This window comes from Neoarius graeffei, chromosome 19 (genome assembly GCF_027579695.1).
Source record: "Neoarius graeffei isolate fNeoGra1 chromosome 19, fNeoGra1.pri, whole genome shotgun sequence".
Lineage (NCBI taxonomy): Eukaryota > Metazoa > Chordata > Actinopteri > Siluriformes > Ariidae > Neoarius > Neoarius graeffei.
In genome coordinates this window covers 5,800,119-5,825,000 of record NC_083587.1, presented here as the reverse complement: position 1 = coordinate 5,825,000, position 24,882 = coordinate 5,800,119, and the positions used below count along the sequence as shown (strand labels likewise).

The window sequence follows — 24,882 nt, the reverse complement described above, 5'->3', positions numbered from 1 at the left end:
ATCACACGATGGGTGTGTATTAAAAAAAATCTATGCTGCATGGTTTTATTTTCATATTACAGCATGGCCCAAAATGTATGATTCCCCTCAAACCATAGTGATTTGCTTGTTATTGCAATTTTGAATTTATTAATGAATGACACATTCAATGTTTAATTTGTTTCTGTTTACATTTAATGTTGCAGAATGTCTGTCATTCTCTCCAGCCACTCCTGTGTTTTATTCTGAGACAAAAAAAAAAAAATGTGGGATGTCGTGTGACTGAGAAACCAGAAAGCACAAAGTCCTCTGTCCTGAAGACTCTTCCATCTTGGGAAACTTACTGACTGATACCTGGGTCTCCTTCCATAAATGTTAAATAAATGTGTCATAACGTCTTCACCACATTAGAAGATTATAGGTTTCCCCCCCTCTTTCTTCCACCCATTTGTCGTCCAGTGTGGTCACCTGCTAGTATCCACCCACTAGCCAGGTCTCTCTAACCATGTGAGTGAAGGCTAACACGTACTTCCTCCAAGACATGTAAAGCCATCAAACTCCTCTTTCAATTGCAGCTCATGCTGTGTCCATGGGTGTTAGTACCTGGACGGAAATATGGATTTCCGTCAAAAATAAAATGCCAATATTCTGTTTTTTTTTTTTTTTTTTTTTTAGCTTTCAAATTACCCACCAGTATATAAACGTTTTTTGGTTTGGCACTATACGAGCTGTATCTTAGGCCATTCTTGGCAAACTATCAACATTGTAGCAAACAAACAACGATTGAAGTCTGACAGTTATAATGCCAAATTTTCTGGAAATCGGCGCATCTAAAGCAGAAATTAAGAAACTAGACAGGGGTATAAAAAATCGTTGGCGGGATGATTGGTTGAAGGAAACCGACAATTTTGGAAAACCTGTCCACACATGGTGTCGAAAGTTGACAGACAAGCCAGGAGTTGCGTTTTGCTTATTATGTCAGCAAGATATTAGGTATGGACAGAATGGAAAGAAGGTGCTGCTTAAACACGCCAATGAAGATAAAACGCACCAAAAAGCCGTCCGCCAGCAAGCACTGACGCAAACTCATGGGTGTTAGCAGACAGAAGTCATTTTGACTGAAAAAAAACTTACTGAAGCCGGAGGCTGAGGGTGCGCAGCAGCCGAACGAGCCAGCAACGCTGGCAAGGCGCGAAGCAGCGCCTTGGGCTTATAGCCCAAGGTGCGGGAGGGGGTATCCCCTTCCCGCAAGGGGGGTCTGGGGGATCACCCCCAGAAAATTTTTGAAAATGCAGTGCTCTGAGGTGCTTTCTGAGCCCATTTTGCAAGGTTATAAATGAAAAATAACAGTGAGTATTCAAGACATAATATGGTCTATATATACAAAATAATTTTAATGGTTGGACCACAATTTTAAATTCAAATACAGGTAAATATCACACTAGATAATAGCTAGCTATTGTACCACACAACAGCCTACATAGTGATGGTAGCAAATCAACTTTCTTCTTTACTATTTGCAGAAGAAATATTTCAAATATTCATAGAACACTATTTTAAGACTGTTCAGCAATGTTTAACTAGTTTATCAAATGCTGGAAATTTTCTTTTTACATGTGTGAATACCACTAAATGTAGGTAAACCATTGCCACATACTAGATCACCTTTTCCATTACTACATACAGTAAAAGAATTATTCCAAAATTCAGAGAACACTATTTTCAGTTTTATCAAATGCTGAAAACAATTTTTTTACATGTGTATACCACTAAATGTAGGTAAACTATTGTCACATACTAGATGATGTCTAGATAGAGAGTAAGTCCTAAGAGAATACTGTAAATACGTCATGCAGTGCCACAGTCATGTTAATGAACATTCGTTTTATTTTGCCCTGCAAGCTTCATATCTGACCATTTGTTTACTCCCACAAGGAAGTAAAAAAAAACCCTTATACTCGTATCCAGTGCTGGCACAAAATATGGAAATGCCTAGGAAAAGATCGATTTTGCATACTTAATCCGTGCAAATGACATCAGAATCTGCACTGAAGGCAACTGAAATACATTATGAAGATACAGAGACACCTTTTAACCACAATTTTATACTTTACCCATGAAAATACTAGCAGTTTTGGCCATTGTTGTGTGATAAACATCATAAAAATATTGGAAATAGTATCTTTTTGTTTAGCCCCAAAAAACACAATCACTCCTTGTTGGGCAATCCTACCATGATATGCTAATTATTCCACAGGTGAAAACCATTAACTAAATCATGTGGTCTCTACAAATAATTCATTAGAAAAAGTATTTATCCTCTGACAACAGCCAGGCAACAGGCAGAAATGACATCAGAGAGAGAAACTACAGAAGAGCAACGTATTAGGATGAAAGTTTTGTGGGAGGAGGGCCATTCATAATGAGCCATAGCAAAGAAACTGCATGTGACCCACAGTGCTGTCTGGAAATGCCTCAAGCATCACCAGAAGACTGGAACTTCAAGAACATTTCAGGCAGAGGAAGGAAGAAAAAGTTGACTAAAGCTGATGTCCAGTAGCTCAAGACTACATCCCTACGAGAGAGGAAGAAATCCAGCAAGGAACTGGCACAGGACCTCCAAGATGCTACAGGCAAGGATGTCTCCCCACACCTGGTTAGGAAGACACGCTCAGCAGAAGGCCTCAAAGGTCATGTGTCAGTGCGCAAAACTTTTGTTGAGAGGTGGAAATAAGCAGAAGAGACTTAACTGGGCAAAAATTCACAGGAGTTGGACTTCTGAGCAGTGGAAAAGGGTCATGTTCTCAGATGAGAAGAAATTTGGAATTATTTGGCAACGCTATGCAACAGTAAGTCAGGTGCAGAAAGGGAGAAGGATACAAGGCAAACTGTATTTCTCCCACAGTAAAACATGGCGGAGGGGTCCTGCAAGTATGGGGGGCCATCACCTACAATGGAGTTGGTCATCTCGACAAAATAGATGGGACCCTCACTGCTGACAAGTACAGACAAATCCTTATCCATCATGCTGTGCCTTCTGGAAGAGCTCTCATTGGCAACAACTTTATCTTCCAGCAAGATAATGACCCAAAACACACAGCTGGGATGGTTAAACAATATTTACAAAACAAAGAACAAGATGGCAGCTTGGCAATTCTTGATTGGCCAGCCCAAAGTCCTGACATGAATATAATTGAGCAAGTCTGGAACTACGTACATGGAGCGAGAGAAGGTGAAAAGGGCTCCTTCAAACCTGCCACAGCTCTGGGAAGTGTTGCAAGACATATGGAGATCAATTCCACTTGATTTTATTCATAAACTTTGATAGCATGCCTGATCGTGTCCGTGCACTTCAGTGTCAAGGGGTTCCATACCAAATATTGATAATATTTTAGAATGATTTACTCTGGTTACTTGTAACATTTGTTTGTTATGATGAAAATGTTTAGTTTATTAAGAGAACTTGAGAACAAAAGGTCAAATTGTGGTGTTTTGTCATTTTGGTAGGTGTTTCCATATTTTTTGCCAATACTGGTACTTTGTTGTGTCCTGTTTGATCCCAGTCCTGATGGACACCTAGTCTCAACCAGATGCTCAGTGAACCTTGCTAGCAAGCTTTCTTAGGATAATTTTTATACAGTACTAATGTACCATATATGGTCTTAGATAGACATACACAGATTGCACACACATTTGGGCGTCATTTCTTCCTGTTGTGTTTTCTCTACTCCTAGACTGTGAAGTTTGCAAATCCTTCTTCCTCAACAAATGCGAGGTTCATGGACCACCCCTCTTCATCCCCGATACTCCTGTTCCCATGGGAGTCCCTGACCGAGCCAGACAAACACTTCCTCCTGGGCTAGAAATCCAGAAGTCCAGTATTCCTGATGCAGGCCTGGGAGTGTTTAATAAGGGGGAGACTGTTCCAGTAGGTGCACACTTTGGCCCTTGCCAGGGAGAGCTGGTGAACCGAGAGGAAGGCAAGAACAGTGGAGACTCCTCGGTTGTGAGTTTGTCATAAATTTTATTATAAAGATTGTATATTTTTATGTAACAAAATATGATGACTAGATGAAGGTAGCTCCAATTAATATCAATTTCTTCTTGCAGATGATATGTGGAGTAGTGGTGTAAATCGCAAGTTTGAGCACAATGCGGTCCGACATTGGTTCTTTTAGCCAGTGTGGTGGAACTTGCCTGTTAATAAAAATACTAGTAACACCTCAGTGCTTAAGTTGTCTGTGTCTATGCGTCAGCCCTGTGATGACCTGGCGACTTGTCCAGGGTGTACCCCGCCTTTCGCCCATAGTCAGCTGGGATAGGCTCCAGCTTGCCTGCGACCCTGTAGAACAGGATAAAGCGGCTAGAGATGATGAGATGAGACAGTATATACCCGGTGTGCTGTGAGACAAAGTGAAGTGTGCTGTGGAATTTTGAGCAACCCCATGCATTTTCATGCAGGCTCATGAAATAAAATTTTTTTAAAATACAACAATGACTGTACTTTTTCATTAAAAATGTTTGTAGGTAGTCACTTAACTTTTTTTTTTTTATCTAAATGGCCTTTAATTCCATTTTGAAAATAAATTTGGCTCCAGGGAGGAGGATTATTATTGTAGCGACCAGAAAAGGCAGTCGCTTTAGTTGTTGCCAGTTCCACAGAGCCTTGCCAGAGTGCAAAGGCTCATGGGGCTGTTAATGTTAAAGCTTGGAGAACATTAGGGGCTAAGTAGCAATGAGCCACCTTGACCAGGACTCCTGCAGTAATTGACCACCTCTGTCCAGTATTTCTGATAGGCATGTATCTTGTAGTAAAATAAAACCACATCTAGAACCATGTTATGTACAGAGCATAGGATGTCACATAAGTCAATCAGTCCCTATCCCAGTCCACCATCCCACCCTGCCTGAAGTCCTCTACCATCTTCCATTGCCAAAAAAAGACCATTTAGCAGCCTGAATGACCACTGACCAGTGGCACTTACTCCCGTCATCATGAAGCGCTTTGAGCAACTGGTTCAAACTTGCATCATCTCAAGTCCCCCACCCATGTTAGACACCAGTATACTTGTAGAGCTAATGGGTCTACAGAGGATGCCATAGCAACAACTCTCCACACTGCCCTCACTCACCTTGAGCAGCAGGAGAGCTATGCTAGGCTGTTCTTTGTGGACTTTAGCTCAGCATTCAACACCATTCTCCCTCACAGACTGGTGTCCAACCTGACAGACCTAAGACTGTCTTAATCCATCTGCCTCTGGATAAAGGACTTCCTGTCTGATTGCCTCAGCAATGGCTCCCCACTCTTCACCCTCTAGTCAAGTCAAGTTTATTTGTATAGCGCTTTTAACAATAGACATTGTCGCAAAGCAGCTTTACAGAATTTGAACAACTTAAAACATGAGCTAATTTTATCCCTAATCTATCCCCAATGAGCAAACCTGTGGCAACGGTGGCAAGGAAAAACTCCCTCAGATGACATGAGAAAGAAACCTCAAGAGGAACCAGACTCAAAAGGGAAATCCATCCTCATTTGGGTGATAAGAGACAATGTGATTCTAACATTTTTAACATGAAATCAGTTTTGTTGATGTTCTAACTCTTCATTGATGAATACTTGAGTGCAAAACTGTTCATGACAACTGCAGTCCTAAAGTTAGCAAGTCAGCTGTAGTCCTCAGCCATAAAAGCATTACTGTAAGAGTCCAGAGCATCTGCCAAGTGTGACTTTCAACTGTCCATATGGGGCCATCCTCCACAGGAGTGACATGATGAGACTCCAACCAGATGTAGGGCATCAGAATGGATCAGGCAGGTCTGAGGAGCGGAAGAGGTCAGGATTGCCATGTAACTCAGAGGGACATATGGGGGAGGGGGAGAGAAAGAGAGAAAACACAGGTTGTTGGGTATGCCTAATGTCACCTGATGAGTAGGAACAGTATACATTTTGCACTGAGTACAAGCAGGGACTCCGGCAACTAACTATGACAGCATAACTAAAAGGGGAGAGCCAGAAGGTAGCACAGGCATGAGGGAGCCCTGGGACATAAAGCAGCAGCCACTACAGGATCAACAAACTCGAGCGAGTGAGTGAGTGGGGAACTGACAGCATCCATACATCCCAGTTTACCAAAACACTGTCTGAGGACCCTCCAGATCTACTCCTTTCCCTCATAAACACTCTTAACAAAAGGCTTGGCTAAACAGATATGCGTTCAGCCTTGACTTCAACATGGACTGTTTCTGATTCCCGAACACTACTTGGAAGGCTGTTCCATAACTGTGGAGCTTTGTAAGAAAAGGCTCTGCCCCCTGATGTAGCCTTCACTATACAAGGTACCAGCAGATAGCCTGCACCTTTTGATCTAAGTAGGCGTGGTGGGTCATAGAGGAGCAGAAGTTCACTCAAGTACTGTGGCGCGAGACCATTCAGTGCTTTGAAGGTCAAGAATAGTATTTAACGATCAATGTGAAATTTGATTGGGAGCCAATGCAGTGTGGATAAGACAGGGATGGGGTCATATTTTCTAGCTCTAGTAAGGACTCTTGCTGCTGCATTTTGAACTAACTGGAGCTTGTTTATGCACTTATTGGAACATCCAGACAGTAAGGCATTACAGTAATCCAACCTGGAGGTAACAAAAGCATGAACTAATTTTTCTACGTTGTGTAGTGACATTGAATTTCTTCTCTTAGAAATATTTCTGAGATGAAAGGAAGCTAACCAGGTAATGTTATTGATGCGAGTTTTGAATGAAAGTCCGGGGTCAATAATCACTCCGAGGTCTTTTACTGCTGCACGTGAAGAAACAGAAAGGCCATCCAGAGTTACTGTGGAATCAGAAAACTTGCTTCTAGCTGCATGTGGTCCGAGTACAAGTACTTCAGTCTTGTCAGAGTTAAGCAGAAGGAAGTTACTAAGCATCCAGTGTCTAATGTCCTTCACACATTCCTCAATTCTATTAAGCTGGTGTCTCTCATCAGGTTTTGCAGAAACATACAACTATGTGTCATCAGCATAACAGTGGAAACTAATATGTTTATGAATAATATCACCCAGAGGTTATATATATATCAGGGCTTTACATTAACTTTTTTGCTCACCGGCCACTGTGGCTAGTGATTTTCCTGAGTCACTAGCCATTCAGCCTTTTCACTAGCCACAGTTTTGTTGCCAGGAAATCGCAGTTTTTTCTTCACTACGATACATTAAAGTTCGGAAGATCTAGATTTAATTATGAATGGCAGCGTACAATGTATTTCTACAGTATCACTCAAGTATTCAGTGCTGTTAAGGTAGCTCCCTCTATGAAAACATGGAACCAATTCAGACAAAAATATAAGGCCATTATTAAAAAACGTTCTGTTTCCGGTTGGGTGAGTGCCGTTAATTTTTTTTTAACGCCAGTTTTTCAGCATTTTTTGGGCTTTTTTCACCTTTATTGGATAGGACAGTGTAGAGACAGGAAATGAGCAGGAGAAAGAGAGACGGGGAGGGATCGGGAAATGACCTCGGGTCGGAATCAAACCCAGGTTCCTGGATTTATGATGTGGTGCCTTATCCACCTGAGCCATGATGCCCCCAGGTTTTTTGACATTTTTTTTGGGTTCGTAAATCTAAAATCGAACTTGACATTTATGCATTCCCAGGGCTTTCCACTAAGGCTCATACTAGCCAGCCATGACAAATAAGTAGCCAGCTGGGGGTAAACACAAAATAAACTCCTGTGCACGCAGTTCCCAGGGTTAAATGTATTTTCCACAGCCCATTTATTTATTCACTTTACTCAAATACAAAGTAAAATGGCAGTAAATCTTCTTTCTTTTCTTGCGTATTGCATCATGAGGCGTTCCTGGCTTGTAAATCTCTTATTTTCAGTGCATGACACATTCACGCAGCTGAGCATGCTATGAATTAACAACAACAACGGTCTGCAGTGGTGGCTACACAATTAAACACTCAGTGAACATTTCTCCATTTGTGTATGAAAATACACTCCAATGACTCAATTTGGTTTCATTTACAACCAACGGTGCCTTTTGATGCCAGCACGTAATTGAACAAGAGAAGACTGGTTTACCAGAGACAAAATGAGCGTGATCTCTGCTTCTGTTCCCTCCGACACACTACTGCCTCCGCCGAGTGCGCGCGCACACCGCATGTCGGGGCCGCGGATGAGTTACTCTCCCTTGATCAACGAAGTCGGCGGGGAATTTGTGGTTATTATCGGTACAAACAGCGCGAATCACAGCTTAAATGAGTGCGGTTCAGTTTGACATTATTGTCAGTGCGTTAGATAAACATTTAATTTTATTAAAATCGAAAATTAATATTTAGAGCCTGTGGGCTACAAAAATAAGTCATTAAAGTAGCCGGCTGGACTTGTGTAGTCGGCAGCCGGCGCTTGTGGAAAGCCCTGCATTCCGCGCAGAATATAGAATTGAATCAGCTCTGCGCATGCGCCGTGTGGCACAAAAAAATGGCAGCCACCATGAAGGAAGGAGATCCGGAGTTTTCAAACATTTGCTTAAGTGTGAAATCGCAAAATGGTATTCTAGCAAACAACAAAATAGTAAAGATTCAGAAAAACAAATCATTCAGTGATCATTTTAATAGTGTAATTTCATCCGAACTAGGCCTAACGGTGGGTTTAGAACTACAAAAAGTCCGTGTGTCGGACATTTTAAGTACCTTTGTAAAAGTTTTGCAAATGTTGCAGTCAGCATTTAAAATGCTAACTTAAAGTTTTTGTACAAGTTTCAGTTGATTAAACTGTCATATTTTATTAAATGTGTCTGCTTTTGTAACAAAGTACTGAAAGAAAAAGAAAACACAGCATTGCGATTTCTTATCCATCCATATATAAAAAAAAAATCCCTCCCTCCCGACTGAACATTTTTTTGCTCAACCGGTGGACAGGAAACGGATTTTTTTTTAAGGATGGCCTAAGCAGAGTATTCTGTTTATTGAACTCAAATTCAAGCCCCTTACAATATGAAATATCGTATATGAAAAATAACATTCAGTACAATTGAACTGATTCTAATATTAAAAGTCCAATTCAAAACATTTATCATTGAAACATTTGATGTTTTGACATGCAAGTATTGTGTATTATCAAGTATTATTATGTATATTATGTATTATCTATTAATTGTGTGTGTGTGTGTGTGTGTGTGTGTGTGTGTGTGTGTGTGTGTGAACATGTGTAGAGACAGACATTAAATGCCCTCATTACATTCATCATCAGATGAGTCTGAATGGTCCATGAAAAATGGTCTTCGTGACCTGAGGCTTCCAGCAGGTCATAAGTTGATAGCTGGGGCAGGATCAACTTCTTTACAATCACGTGAACGTTTCTAAACGGCAGCTCCATCCTCTCCAGCTCAGCTGACTTCATGACAGCCAGGGACTGAAAGCAATGCTGTCCTGTAGTGAACCAGCCGTCTTCGCCAGTTTTGATGTTATAGTACCGATGTGTGCATTTGACTTTTCGTGGTCCTTTATAGTTTTGAGTTTAAAATTACTGGTGCCTGTCTTTGCCAGACTTTCTACAGTCTTCGCAGTACATGGTATTTTCGGTTTTGCTATGAACTAGCCAATCTGGGCGGCACGGTGGTGTAGTGGTTAGTGCTGTTGCCTCACAGCAAGAAGGTCCGGGTTCGAGCCCCGTGGCCGGCGAGGGCCTTTCTGTGCGGAGTTTGCATGTTCTCCCTGTGTCCGCGTGGGTTTCCTCCGGGTGCTCCGGTTTCTTCCACAGTCCAAAGACATGCAGGTTAGGTTAACTGGTGACTCTAAATTGACCGGAGGTGTGAATGTGAGTGTGAATGGTTGTCTATGTGTCAGCCCTGTGATGACCTGGCGACTTGTCCAGGGTGTACCCCGCCTTTCACCCGTAGTCAGCTGGGATAGGCTCCAGCTTGCCTGCGACCCTGTAGAACAGGATAAAGTGGCTAGAGATGATGAGATGAGATCTCATGTGGTGTGTAATTCACCCCTCTCATTTAAATATGGCGAACATTTTTCGGCGCGCGCTTTGCGCATCACGGACCTCGGTGATTTTAAAATGCTGCTCTGGCCCTGCTCATTTCTGCCCCTTTTTTCCTGAGCAGCAGGGTTTGAAACTCCAGCTATATGCTGCCACACAGTGCGCTTGTCAGTCGTCAGCAACTTTGTTGCTTTGTTCATTAACCGCAGGTTACCGTATCATTTGATTTTATCTGAGACGTTAAAGAACGTTCTAAACAATTCTAACATGTTGTCAGAATGTTTACGCAGGTGCTCATGGGAGTTGTAGGCGTGTAATATTACATTGCAATGTGTTTTTTATATCAGATGCCTTCAGAGAAAACTACAATTAAAATGTATATTGTAATACCACAGAATAAACCACCCGCCAAAGTGGCTAGTGAGACTAAAGTTATTACCCGCCAAAGACGAATTTTACCCGCATTTGGCGGGTGCTAATATAAAGACCTGAGATATAAAAAATGCAGTATGTCTAGAAAAATCACCATTTACATCAGCATACTGATAGCGATCAGTTAAATAAGAGCTGAGCCAGGAGAGGGCCATTCCCTTAACTCCCACAACATTTTCTAGTCTATCTAGAAGAATGGAATGATCAGTGGTATCAAATGCTGCACTAAGGTCAAGCAACACAAGCAGCGAGACACAGCCCTGATTAGGGATGTTAACCAATGACCGTTTGACCAATGGTTGACCAAATCAAAGTCAACCGGTTAATTTTTTTTTTTTTTGGTTGTCGGTTAAAAAAAAAAAAAAAAATCAATCGTTTTGAAGCTGCCGATTTTGGAGCGGAGAACCTGGAATTCTGTGTTGTAAACGCTTGGCGCATGCCATGCAGTGTAAGGACGACAGCTGACAAATCAGAAATACCCATTCAGTCATGTCCTGCCCTCCCGCCCCAGTTGAAGACTCGGCGAAAGAAAAGTGTAGACACAGGCTTTTTCGCTTACAAATTACTATTCTGTTTTTTTTTTTTTAATTATTATTAGAAGGCACATTGAGTTTAGTCCTGCCTTGGCCAGTGCATTCTGAAAGTATGTTTCGGTCTGTAGCAAACAATGCATGTTATTGCAGATCATATCTCTCCACACAAACTAAAGTCACGGCTGAATCGTGCAGATCCGATTTTTTTTTTTTGGGGGGGGGGCGTTGGAGTGTCTGAATAATTTCATCAGAGTAAATTCTGTATTAAAATTACTAAATTAGCAAATGCCGTTATAGTCCATGAAACATAGGAAGTATGAGAAGAAAACAGTAAATCAGAAAGCTGCGCAGCTTTCTGATTTACTGTTTTCTTCTCATACTTCCTATGTTTCATGGACTGTAACGGCATTTGCTTATTTAGTAATTTTAATACAGAATTTACTCTGATGAAATTATTCAGACACTCCAAAGCCCTCCCCCCCCAAAAAAAAAAATCGGATCTGCACGATTCAGCCGTGAAAAAGGCGGCATCCGCCAAAAGGCGCGCCGTTTGCATCCGTTTAAACTCATAGGTTAACCGACTTTAACCGGCTAATGAGGCTCGATGGTTGGTCAAGATTTTTTTTTTTTTTTAGTTTTCGCCATCCCTAGCCCTGATCAGACACCAACAGTAGGTCATTTACTACTTTAACCAGAGCTGTCTCTTTGCGATGATGAGGTCTAAATCCTGACTGATACATTTCATGGATGTTATTCCTATGTAAATGAGCATAACTGCTGTGCCACGGCTTTATCTAGGATTAAACAAGTTGTTCTTCTACACTTACAACTGCACCCTGCTCGCTCCCGTAATGGCATCATCATATTTGCAGATGATACTACCATAGTGGGGCTCATCTCTGGGGGGAAGGAGTCTGCTTACACTGCAAAAAATGATCGCTTGTTGAGAGAAAATATCTTTAATATGGGTGAATTTATCTATTATTTCTTATTAGAAGTTTACTAGAACTCAAATATAAGATTATTTAGCTTACTTTGGAGGTGCTTTTACTAATTTCAAGCCTTAAATTTTCTTATTCTATTGGCAGATAATTTTGCTTCTTTCTAGAATTGAATGCCTAAAATGAGCAAAATTATCTGCCAATAGAATAAGAAAATTTAAGGCTTGAAATTAGTAAAAGCATCTCAAAGTAAGCTAAATAATCTTATATTTGAGTTCTAGTAAACTTCTAATCAGAAATAATAGATAAATTCACCCATATTAAAGATATTTTCTCTCAACAAGAGATCATTTTTTGCAGTGTATCAGCACAAGGTTGAGCAGCTGTCTGGGTGGTGCTGAGTCAACAAACCTGGTCCTCAACCACCAAAACCAAGGAGCTGATCATAGACTTCAGGAAAAAGAAAACAGACTTTCAGCCTATTCTCATCAGTGCGCAATATGTGGAGAGGATCCTGGACTTCTGGTTCCTTGGGGTGCACATAGAGGAGGAGCTGACCTGGAGCCACACAAGTGATAAAGAACGCACAGCAGAGACTTTACTTCCTGATGATCCTCAGGATGAACGACCTCCCTCAAAAACTGCTTGTGTCCTTCTATTGTTGCTCCATAGAGAAAATACTTACATACATACTGCATCAGTGTGTGGTTTGTCAGCTGCACAGGAGCAGAGAGAAGTTCTCCAGAGGGTTGTCACCACCACCCAGATGATCATCGGATACCCTCTTTCCTGCCTGGAAGAGCTTTACAGTTCCTGCTGCCTCAAGAGAACCCTCAGTATATTAAAAGATCCGTCCCACCCCAGAAATTCTCTGTTTGAACTGCTGCCCTTGGGCAGGCAGTTTAGGTCAATTAAGAAATGGACAAATAGACCCCTTGCACATGACGTTACGCATCACGTGATAATTGACCCCCAGGTGAAAAGACACCAGTTTTCGTGTAAGCAAGGCTTAACCAGTCTTAAATATGGTTCATTTTTGCGCTGTTTTTGGTTGTTCCAATCATTTAAATCGAGGAATAGATAAAATATCTTACCATTTCCCTGCTGTGAAGAAAAATGTTAAGAGAAGCAAATGCTTCAAGAACAATGAAGAAATGAGTGGTTAAAGAGAATACAGTGAGAGGAGCTAACCCTGAAAATTGCAGAGAAATTTGTGACTATTTAAAATGTATTTTTTTAAAAATAGACAGGCGCAACAGAGTATGGAAGAGTTTGTTTAAGAATCTTTTATTTCTGCTCACATTTGAATTAGCTTCTTCATGAAGGTGTTCAGACAAAATCAAATGATTTTCTTCCAGATGAACCAACTTCCTCATTCGACATGGAAAACCCAGATTGGGCACCAAACAAACAACGCTGACATCATTCGTTAAATCCAACAAGGAGCGACATGCTCCTGATGCATCCTGAAAGAACAGAAAAGATTAAGAGCAAAAAGTACTGAAGCTTTGCTTCTGTTATCAGAGGAACTCAGTCCTGTGCAAAATGTCAACCTGGAGCCAGAGTGTAGTAATGAACCTACAGTTTGAGAGAGTTCTACACAAACGCACTGAACTTTACAACAGCTGCAGGCATGTGAAATGGAAATAAATCGACTAAGGCAGGAAAAACTATTTTGGATAAAATTGTTACTGTCTGTTGCACACTTATCAACCTGTGTGACTCAGTTGTGCCTTTTGAATAGAGAATAAATGAAGAGGGAACTGAACATGAACAGTTTATTGAAATTATTATTATTACAAGGGTGATTATAGTTAACTATATGATGATAGTTAGCTATATGACTACAGCTGCAACTGGAATGTGCCGATTCTGTTTGCATTTGTAATTATTGTACCATAAAATAAAATCTTACACCATTGTTTGAAAGTCTACAGTAGAGCAAGATAACGTTATTTTACAAATAATAATACTTCAGAGATTTGTTTCTTTAACAAATCATAAATATCAATGTATAAATGAGTGCAAATAGCTCTGTAACTTGATGTCCTTGAGGTTGTTGAGACATGACGGGCCGGGAATACCATCTAGCCCACAGTTCAAGTAGTAGTCCTTTGAGAGTAAATGCTCAGGCTTTTGCAGCATTCTGTTCCCTGAAGCTGATGTCAGTAAAAATTCTTTACACAAAGGTTTTCTTGTTTATGTAGTGGGGTGTGCATTTTTTTTTTTAACTGTTCTTCCATGTCTGGATTCTTCCGGAAAAGGAAAGTACATTCCAACATGTAGCTAACACTAGGCCACAAATCTGCACCGCCACTCCTTTGGTTTTGAGGAATTTTGTACAGATCATAGCCACTAATAAACTCTAATTTCCATGTATCCTTCACTTCTTTATAACTAAGATTATCCAAGTAATCCATTAGTCGAGCTTTTTTAGCTGTAGTTTTCTTTAGACAACAGCAACGGACGTCTGACATCTTTGCTTGGCTTCAGTATGTGAACAGTATGTAAACAAAGTTTGCTTGTCCCCCAGTTATAGGGTAGTGACCGTTGCTAACGTGAATGTGATGTCAGTGTAAGGGGTCTATAGACCGAAAAAGAGCTTCTACCCGAGAGCCATAACTGCACTAAACAGTGCTTGCTTTAAAGGGACTGTGCAATTTAAAAAAAAAAAAGTGTGAGAATGTTTTGTGCGTGTATTTTAGAGTTTGAGTTATATTATGTGGACATATTTTATTTCTTTATTTTTAATAAGCAGATGTTGCACTAGTAGGATGGCATCCAATTTCGTTGTACAATATGCAATGACACGTTTTTATATTCAAAAGTGGAGCTCTCCGTTTCATGATTTCTCCTTCCACACACACACACTTGCCACATTAGTTCACTACCTGTCAAGTTAAACGTAAAAACAAAAATGTCCAAGTCTATTGCAATACTTCATAAAACTAAACACATTCTAAGCCAAAAATCATTGCACGCACTTTATAATTCTCTGCTTGTTCCATACATAACTTATTGTGTGGAGGTCTGGGGAAATGCATGAAAAACAATCACAAACCCGATCTTCATATTGCAGAAAAGAGCTATTGGGATCATACACAACGTATGTTATAGTGAACCAACCAATCAGTTGTTTATAAACTTGAATGGCCTTAAATTTCGTGATTTTGTGGATTACAAAATTGCTCAATTTATGTTTAAAATCAAAAACATAAAGTATCCCTGACTGTATTCAGAGGTTTTTTCAAATCAGAGAGTCATTATGAATTGAGAGGAACTCATATGTTTGTTAAAACAAAGTTCAGAACAAATGTGAAACAGAGGTGTATATCGATAACAGGAGTTTAATTTATGGAAAGGTCTTGAAAATGAAATTAAACTGTGTAGCATGCTTAAAGGCCTTAAAAAAAAGGCATACAAACAAGATTATCAGTAAGTACAAAACTGAGATGTGAAATATGTTTGGAAAAAAATGGTTTGATTTAAATTTGATCCAGCTACTTGATATGTAACGCTACAGAATACGAAAACGTCAAAATCCAATATGTATGTTTTGGTGTTCATTTGAAATTGAAAGCTGTAAAATTGTATTGAACAAAATGTAACAGATACTATTGTTACTATTATAATTTTAGTTTTTTTTTCCTTTTTGTTTCTTTCCTTAATTCCTTTGGCATAAAAAAAAGATTTATTAATTTATGAAATGTGATGAGGGTAGACGCAATAAGCTTTTGCTTCAGTCTAATCCTTTTCGGGCTTTCTTGCTGTTATGTATGTAACCAGTGTGTGTTATTGAAAGTTGAAATGACCGAAATAAATAATTAAATCTAAAATAAGCAGATGTTGCACTGGTAGGATGGCGTCCAATTTCGTTGTACGATATGCAATGACACACTTGTATTCAAAAGCGGAGCTCTCCGTCTCATGATTTCTCCTTCCACACACACTTGCCACATTAGTTCATGAACCGTCAAGTTTATTTTTGAACATCAACATGCTTCTAGGATATGTTGCATAATCACGGTCACCTACTTCTACGTTTGAGTTGAGAGAGATTTCTTTCACAGCTACCCTAACTTGCAACAGAACAGGTAGCTTTTCCACTGGCAGTAGTTATTAAAAAAAAAAAAGACAGAATAATAGTGTTTCCCTCAGGATTTTGTGAAACTAGGGTCAGTGGCCCTCGCTCTGGGGGCATGCTCCCCTGTGAGATAATTTTGTTTATTTTAAAGTTAAATGTATCAAACTGGTGCACTTTGAGAGCAAAATGAAGAGTTTTAGATCTATGAAGAACTTGCACAAAACAATTTTGTTTTAGTAATTTTAAGCATGAACACACTGGTTGTATCGATATGAAATGGTGATGCCACAGCAGAAAGGTCACACCCGCAAAGCATGGTTAAGGAGTTTAACAGTTCATAAACGATTAAAAAAAAATTACTAGAGCATACACTTCAGCCCTCAAAGAAATGAAGCAGAAGTGGTTACCTGTGTTCAACTGGTTTATTTATTTTTTTAGAAAATGTAAAATATTGAATAGAGAACATGTAGAATAATTTCATTTTAGCCAAAAAATAAACCTATTTTGAACTCTGGTTAGAGCATGCACTTGTGTTTTGAATGACGAATACATGCTACCAGATGTGTTAGCAGCTTTTCTGACTCAAATAAGCTAAAACTCTACAAATTTAACCGTGCACTGTTTTAAAGCGAGGAGATGAGAGTCGGACATGCTGGTGTTAACGTTCTCTAACCTCAAGTTTGATGAATGCTAATTATCAATGCTAACTTCTCCATTGATGTTATCTGTTTGCTGTTTTAAATTGATAACCATCGAAATGTGTTTGGACTAGTGGATGACTGGAGTGGACACTTAATGTTATCAGTCTCAAATCAAATGGTGTTTGTGTTCTGAAAATGCTTCCGTCACTCACTACAGTCTAGGTAACTCATGGAAAACACTGTAATGAGCGTTGCCTCACGTTTTTAATAAATTATACAATTGCCTGTCTGCTTTACCTATCTGCTGTAGTGCAGTCTGGGTCAAATTTTGCAAATGACCTTCTACCCCATAATGTGTGACATTCTTCATAATCGATAGCCAACTTTTAATTTGGTGTGCCTTGACATTCTGATTTGACCTTTGATGTGCTTCAGCCCCAACAAGCTTGGAAATCTCTGGTACATATGATAATCAGTTATGGTTGGGCAAGTTACAGCAGTTTTAAGTGAACATACAGCCTAGCCCATCTCTAAAGTCCTTCCCGCTCCATGCAGTCAGGCACATTGGGCGGTGCTGACCTTCGTTTCCATAGCCCTCGGCCTCTCACCTATACAGCTAGGGTTACAGGGGGGCTAGTCCTCTGGTAGCCGTGAGAGGCAACAGCCTAGTCTATAGCTATGTTTTAATGTCCATTTTAAGCTCTTCATTCTGGTCCTTGAAAATGGCATTGCAGGCCAATTCAGGGTGCTGATGCCCAAACAGTTTGTAGATTTATTTATTTTTTAAACATTTGAATGCCTGGTTGGTTTGTTTGTTTGTTTGTTTGTTTTTTTAGCTCCTCCTTTAATTTTTTACCTTTCCATGGCTTTTGATTCACTGCTGCACACTGCTTTTGCATTAGTGTAGAATGTTAATGTGCCTTTGCTAACTTGGTTGTGATTGACCGGTGAGAACACGTATGCTGTCATGTGAACCTGAAATGACAGGCCCACAGAGAGGGCCGGTAAAAGCATGGCAAAACAAAATCTCTGTTCATTATGCCCTGACGAATAAACGTGACCCAAGATAGCTGGTTCTGTTCAGACAGTCATCCTAGCTTACTTCAAGGGAATTTTTACAGCTAGGGGAAATATCCTTAGCAAAATCCATTCCAGTATGTTGCCTTCCCTCTTTTTCACGTTCCTGACCGTAGTTGGGAAGCGGGAGTGAATCCGGTTTGCTAGACTCGCTCACTTCCCTGCTCGCATGGCTTTCATAATGCTCCTGGATTCTAACGGGTATATGAGTCAGGACACACACACAGCATTGGTCTGAACAAAGTAACGTCTTCATATGAAAATAGCGCTCATCACCATTACAGTCGTGGCTAACTCCACATACAGTGCTCAGCGTAAATGAGTACACCCCCTTTGAAAAGTAACATTTTAAACAATCTCTCAATGAACACAATTTCCAAAATGTTGACAACACAAAGTTTAAAATAACATCTGTAACTTATAACGTGAAAGTAAGGTTAATAATAACTTAGATTACACATTTTTCAGTTTTACTCAAATTAGGGTGGTGCAAAAATGAGTACACCCCACAACAAAAACTACTACATCTAGTACTTTTGTATGGCCTCCATGATTTTTAATGACAACACCAAGTCTTCTAGGCATGGAATGAACAAGTTGGCGACATTTTGCAACATCAATCTTTTTCCATTCTTCAACAATGACCTCTTTTAGTGACCAGATGCTGGATGGAGAGTGATGCTCAACTTGTCTCTTCAGAATTCCCCATAGGTGTTCGATTGGGTTCAGATCAGGAGACGTACTTGGCCACTGAATCACTTTCACCCTGTTCTTCAGAAATCCAACAGTGGCCTTAGATGTGTGTTTAGGATCATTGTCATGTTGGAAAAGTGCACGACGACCAAGGGCATGGAGTGATGGTAGCATCTTCTCTTTCAGTATAGAGCAATACATCTGTGAATTCATGATGCCATCAATGAAATGCAGCTCCCTGACACCAGCAGCCCCACATAAGGACACTGCCACCACCATGTTTCACTGTAGACACCATGCATTTTTCTTTGTATTCCTCACCTTTGTGACGCCATACAGTTTTGAAGCCATCAGTTCCAAAAACATTTATCTTGTTCTCATCACTCCAGAGTACAGAGTCCCAGTAGTCTTCATCTTTGTCAGCATAAGCCCTGGCAAACTCGAGGCGGGCTTTTTTGTGCCTGGGCTTTAGGAGAGGCTTCTTTCGTGGACGGCATCCATGCATGCCATTCCTCTGCAGTGTACGCCGTATTGTGTCATGGGAAATAGTCACCCCAGTTTGGCTTTCTATTTCTTTAGGTAACTGCAGTGAACTTGCATGCCAATTTTCTTCAACCCTTCTCATCAGAAGACGCTCCTGTCAAAGTGTTAACTTCCGTGGACGACCTGGACCTCTCTGTGAGATGGTTGCAGTTCCATCTTTCTTAAATTTTTGTACCACTTTTTCTACAGCATTCTGACTGATAAGTAAAGCTTTGCCGATCTTCTTGTAGCCTTCACCTTTGTGCTGTAAAGAAATTATTTTCTTTGGGAAATTCTGAAGAGACAAGTTGAGCATCACTCTCCATCCAGCATCCAGTCACTAAAAGAGGTCATTGTTGAAGAATGGAAAAAGATTGATGTTGCAAAATATCACCAACTTGTTCATTCCATACCTAGAAGACTTGATGTCATTAAAAATCATGGAGGCCATACAAAGTACTAGATGTAGTAGTTTTTGTTGTGGGGTGTACTCATTTTTGCACCACCCCAATTTGAGTAAAACTGAAAAAAAAAAAAACGTGTAATCTAAGTTATATTATTAACCTTACTTTCCCGTTATAAGTTAAACAGATGTTATATTAAACTTTGTCTTGTCAACATTTTGGAAATTGTTTGTGTTCATTGAGATTGCTTAAACAGTTACTTTTCAAAGGGGGTGTACTCATTTACGCTGAGTACTGTAACTTCTGCATAGTGACAAAACCAGCCATATGCTGGGGGGGGGAATCCGGCTAAACCCCTGCTGCAACAGGCCCTCTTAAAACTGCAGGGCATATTTTACAAGTACCATGCAACTATCTGAGGAAATTATGATTAAAACATTTATAGACTAAAATTGAGTTCCATTGATGAAATCTTGACCAAAAAAAAAAAAAGACTAAAATGTAACTACTATTTTCAGGACACAAGACTAAAAGTAAATTTAAAATCATTTAAATTAAAGATGAACACTGCTACACTGAACTAAAACAACATTGGCGCCCAAATAAACATTACTTGTACAGATCAAAAATATTTTATATAAAACCCATTTAGAGACAGAATTGACTTTTAAAGTTGTGTATTTTTGTAGCTGTCTGTTTAGAGACCAAAACATAAGGGACAGATAGATATTTATCAGAGAAGTCTGATTCACAGCACAGCTTTGCCATGTCAGAAGTAAAGCCTTTTATGAGAAACCTTTCCTTTGCCTAAATTCTGATAAAGCCTTGCCTGCATTTTCCTATAGTTACTAAATTCATCTTGGAGCTTGTCAGCTGTTTTGTGAATCTTACGATACAGTCAAAAGCCTTTAATTCAGCCTTCATGAGGCTTAATAATATTGGAATGAGCCATTGTTCTTGTTTCTGTAAACCTCATTGTGGAGCAAAAAAGTATTTAGTCAGTCACCAATTGTGCAAGTTCTCCCACTTAAAAAGATGAGAGGCCTGTAATTTTCATCATAGGTATAGACCCTTTTCACTCACGTGACCTTCGTAAACGCGACCGCCATTTTGGACATGAAGAAATAACGGTTTATGGCACAGACCCTTTCGGTTCTCGCTCATCTAGCTGCTACAATGATTGCTTAGACTGCAACAATAATACCTAACACACATTTAGGTATCCGTCGTAAAGACGTGAAACTCGTCGAGTGACGAGTGTGTTCATTGATAAGCTAATACAATCTAAAAGTAGACATACCATCACACTGCCCTGGCGCTGTGTACAGTTTACCTTCTATGGTTTGTGCACTCACTATTTGCCATTACTTTCTCCAACCCAGTGTTCGAACTATGCCGATATTTTCGGGGGGTCCCTTTTTTCCCTGGGGGGGGGGGGGGGGTGCTTGCGCTTGTCTCAGAGCGCGGATCTCCAAACACGAGAAGCCTATCTTACGCACATATCACGCGGACTCCACACCTCCACACACGCATCGCGTCTGAAGTCATAACTCATCAGGGGAAATCGTGTCCACATTGGCATGTTCAAAAAACAACCTCGCGTCAACAATACCACACGCAAGAAAAAAAAAACAGTCAGGCTACTCGACATATCTGATCCACAGCAGCACCAAAGCATCATTGGAAATCATGTCAACAACCAATCTTCCATTTCAACACGCGTCAACAAACAAATGGCACCACAAACATGAATGAATCGGTCAGGCTACCTATTCCAAACCCACAGCAGACGAATAATTAAATGCATCTTACCTTAAAGCAGAATCGACCACAAAGGAAGTGTGTTGGCACTGTTGGCACACTTCCTTTCTACTAGTTTGTGTCCCCAACCTGGCAGCAGCAGTCGTTGTCATAGCAGTTTATTTTATCTTTGATGTAAACACAACACTTCGGATATGCAAATGCTTCCCGTTACACACGATTGCTGTGTCAATAAACATCATTTTGCCAATATTTTAAAGACCATCCATCTTCTCCGTCGGTCAGCATCTGTTGGGATCCGATAAAATGATAAATCTTGCCTTGTGTGTTGATGGTTACTACATCCAGGTGCACAACAATATAATGGCATGATGGAAGTCTTGCTGAAAGTAAAAACTTTCTTTGATGGCTATATTCGTTTCGATGCTTCGCCGTCATTCCTCGTTGTTGGCTGTGGTAGACTACTGGTAGTTCATGTCCAAAATGGCGGCTGTGTTTGTCGTGACGTCACGTGGGAAAGGTCTATACCGCAACTATGAGAGACAAAATGAGAAAAAAAAATCCAGAAAATCACATTGTCTGATGTTTAAAGAATTGATTTGCAAATTATGGTGGAAAATAAGTATTTGGTCAATAACAAAAGTTCATCTCAATACTTTGTTATATACCCTTTGTTGGCAATGACAGAGGTCAAACATTTTCTGTAGGTTTTCACACACTGTTGCTGCTATTTTGGCCCATTCCTCCATGCAGATCTCCTCTAGAGCAGTGATGTTTTGGGGCTGTCGCTGGGCAACACGGACTTTCAACTCCCTCCAAAGATTTTCTATGGGGTTGAGATCTGGAGACTGGCTAGGCCACTCCAGGACCTTGAAATGCTTCTTACGAAGCCACTCCTTCGTTGCCCGGGCGGTGTGTTTGGGATCATTGTCATGCTGAAAGACCCAGCCACATTTCATCTTCAATGTCCTTGCTGATGGAAGGAGGTTTTCACTCAAAATCTCATGATACATGGCCCCATTCATTCTTTCCTTTACACGGATCAGTCGTCCTGGTCCCTTTGCAGAAAAACAGCCCCAAAGCATGATGTTTCCACCCCCATGTTTCACAGTAGGTATGGTGTTCTTTGGATGCAACTCAGCATTCTTTCTCCTCCAAACACGACAAGTTGAGTTTTTACCAAAAAGTTCTATTTTGGTTTTATCTGACCATATGACATTCTCCCAATCCTCTTCTGGATCATTCAAATGCTCTCTAGCAAACTTCAGACGGGCCTGGACATGTACTGGCTTAAGCAGGGGGACATGTCTGGCACTGCAGGATTTGAGTCCCTGGCGGTGTAGTGTGTTACTGATGGTAGCCTTTGTTACTTTGGTCCCAGCTCTCTGCAGGTCATTCACTAGGTCCCCCCGTGTGGTTCTGGGATTTTTGTTCACCGTTCTTGTGATCATTTTGACCCCACAGGGTGAGATCTTGCATGGAGCCCCAGATTGAGGGAGATTATCAGTGGTCTTGTATGTCTTCCATTTTCTAATAATTGCTCCCACAGTTGATTTCTTCACACCAAGCTGCTTACCTATTGCAGATTCAGTCTTCCCAGCCTGGTGCAGGTCTACAATTTTGTTTCTGGTGTCCTTTGACAGCTCTTTGGTCTTGGCCATAGTGGAGTTTGGAGTGTGACTGTTTGAGGTTGTGGACAGGTGTCTTTTATACTGATAACGAGTTCAAAGAGGTGCCATTAATACAGGTAATGAGTGGAGGACAGAGGAGCTTCTTAAAGAAGTTACAGGTCTGTGAGAGCCAGAAATCTTGCTTGTTTGTAGGCGACCAAATACTTATTTTACAGAGGAATTTACCAATTAATTCATTAAAAATCCTACAATGTGACTTCCTGGATTCTTTCCCCCCATTCTGTCTCTCATAGTTGAAGTGTACCTATTAGGGCTGCACGATATCAGAAAAATATGCGATATTCGATAACATGACTGAATATCTCGATATCGATATGTATCACGATAATTAAATATATACTGTTTTTCTTACCTCTACTCGCCGTTCTTTGTTTTTGCTCTTGGTTGAATTAGTGTAATTTAGTGTTGATTTAGTGTAATTTAGTGTAATGTTGATCTAGTGTAATTTCTTCCCTCTCTGTATCTTAATATGTGTTTTTTGTACATTTGTGTAAGCTACTTGACACTTTAATTTCCCTCTGGGGATCAATAAAGTTACTCTACTGTATCTAGCATTTAAAAAAAAAAACACCCAATGCATCGCTTCCATTCCAACATTATTTTTTATTGGAAAAACATGGCTACACCTGCAATGGTGTCCATCAATCATCTTTAAATCTCTTAATTTTTGTGAGCGCAGCAGAAAATGTCTTAAGTTGAAGTAAACAAAAAACTGAAAACTACATTACATTAACATAAAGCATTCAAAATGGCAATTTCAGCGGCTCCCGGGAGATGAAGGTGAGCGACACAGATTCACCATAAACTCAAACACAATCTGTTAATAACACATGCGGGTGAGAGAGCAGTGGTGTGTGTGTGAGTGAGCGAGCGGTAGTGTGTGTGTGTGAGAGAGTGAGAGAGAGCACGGTTTTATGTTTTTATGCTTCTGTACATCAGTGTTTGTCCCAGTGAGCCGCCCCACCACTGTTTTACAGGTACATGTCTTGCAAAGTACCTGAGTTTGCAGTACGTCATCCCTCCTGAATCCAAAGTACTTCCAAATAGCAGATGTGCATTTTTTTTTTTGGAAGTCAGTTCCTCCTCACATAAGTTTGTCTCACCACACTTGCCACCGCTCCCACCTTCCGCCATCACCACGAGGCTTTTACTTGTTTTGCAATAGGGGGCGGAGTTATCCCGCTGCGCTTGTTGACATTCAAATGTGATTGGACGGCACAGAAAAATGTGCCTTTTATCGAAATTTAAGTAATTTTTGCGATATGTGTATCGCAAACTATGATATCACGATATCGATACTTTTTCGATATATTGTGCAGCCCTAGTACCTATGATGAAAATTACCGGCCTCTCTCATCTTTTTAAGTGGGAGAACTTGCACAATTGGTGGCTGACTAAATACTTTTTTGCCCCACTGTATTGATTTTGTGTAAAAAAAAAAAAAGTAAATGTGGTATTTTTCTACAGGTATACAGGAGCATGCAGTGTGAAGAATACATTGATGCCAAAAGAGAGACGCATGTGAATTGGATGAGGTGAGCAGTACACTAGCTGTTGGGTCGTTTTAGTGATTTGATTTTACAGCTCCTCATTTGTTGGAAGAACTTTATCTTCATGTCATTGATGTCTCCACCATGCTTTCTCCAAGTCTGTAACTCTGATCTGATTTTTTACCTTTTTCTGAAACGTTGCCTCACTCTTTTAGGTATGTGAATTGTGCCCGTAATGAAGAAGAACAGAATCTTGTGGCATTTGAGTATCAAGGGGGAATTCTGTATCGTTGCTGTCGATCCATTAACCCAGGACAGGAGCTCTTGGTGTGGTATGAAGAGGAGTACACCAAAGAACTCAGTCCTGCACCTACAGGAACAACCAGACAGCAAGGTGTTACTTTTGTCTAAGAGGTTATAGAGGTTATTTTCTGCATCATTTCGTGACGTTTCTGAGCCTACCAGTGTTTCTGGGATGAAAGCTGTTGTACAATGCAGTCTGCAATAACTAGAGCATTCCCCAGAGAACTCATTTTGGCCTGTTCCACCAACCAGGTAGGTCTTCTTGATCATATGACCGTGACCAACCAAAGAGGGTGAAGTCTATCAGCTTCCTTTGAGACACGTGAAGTCCGCCCACTGCAT

The 24,882-nt window shown here is 40.4% G+C and overlaps 1 pseudogene; it reads left to right on the top strand.

The window, feature by feature from the left end:
• The window catches only part of LOC132867666 (zinc finger protein 585A-like), a 418,000-nt pseudogene that overhangs the window by 12,459 nt on the left and 380,659 nt on the right, over positions 1–24,882 (top strand).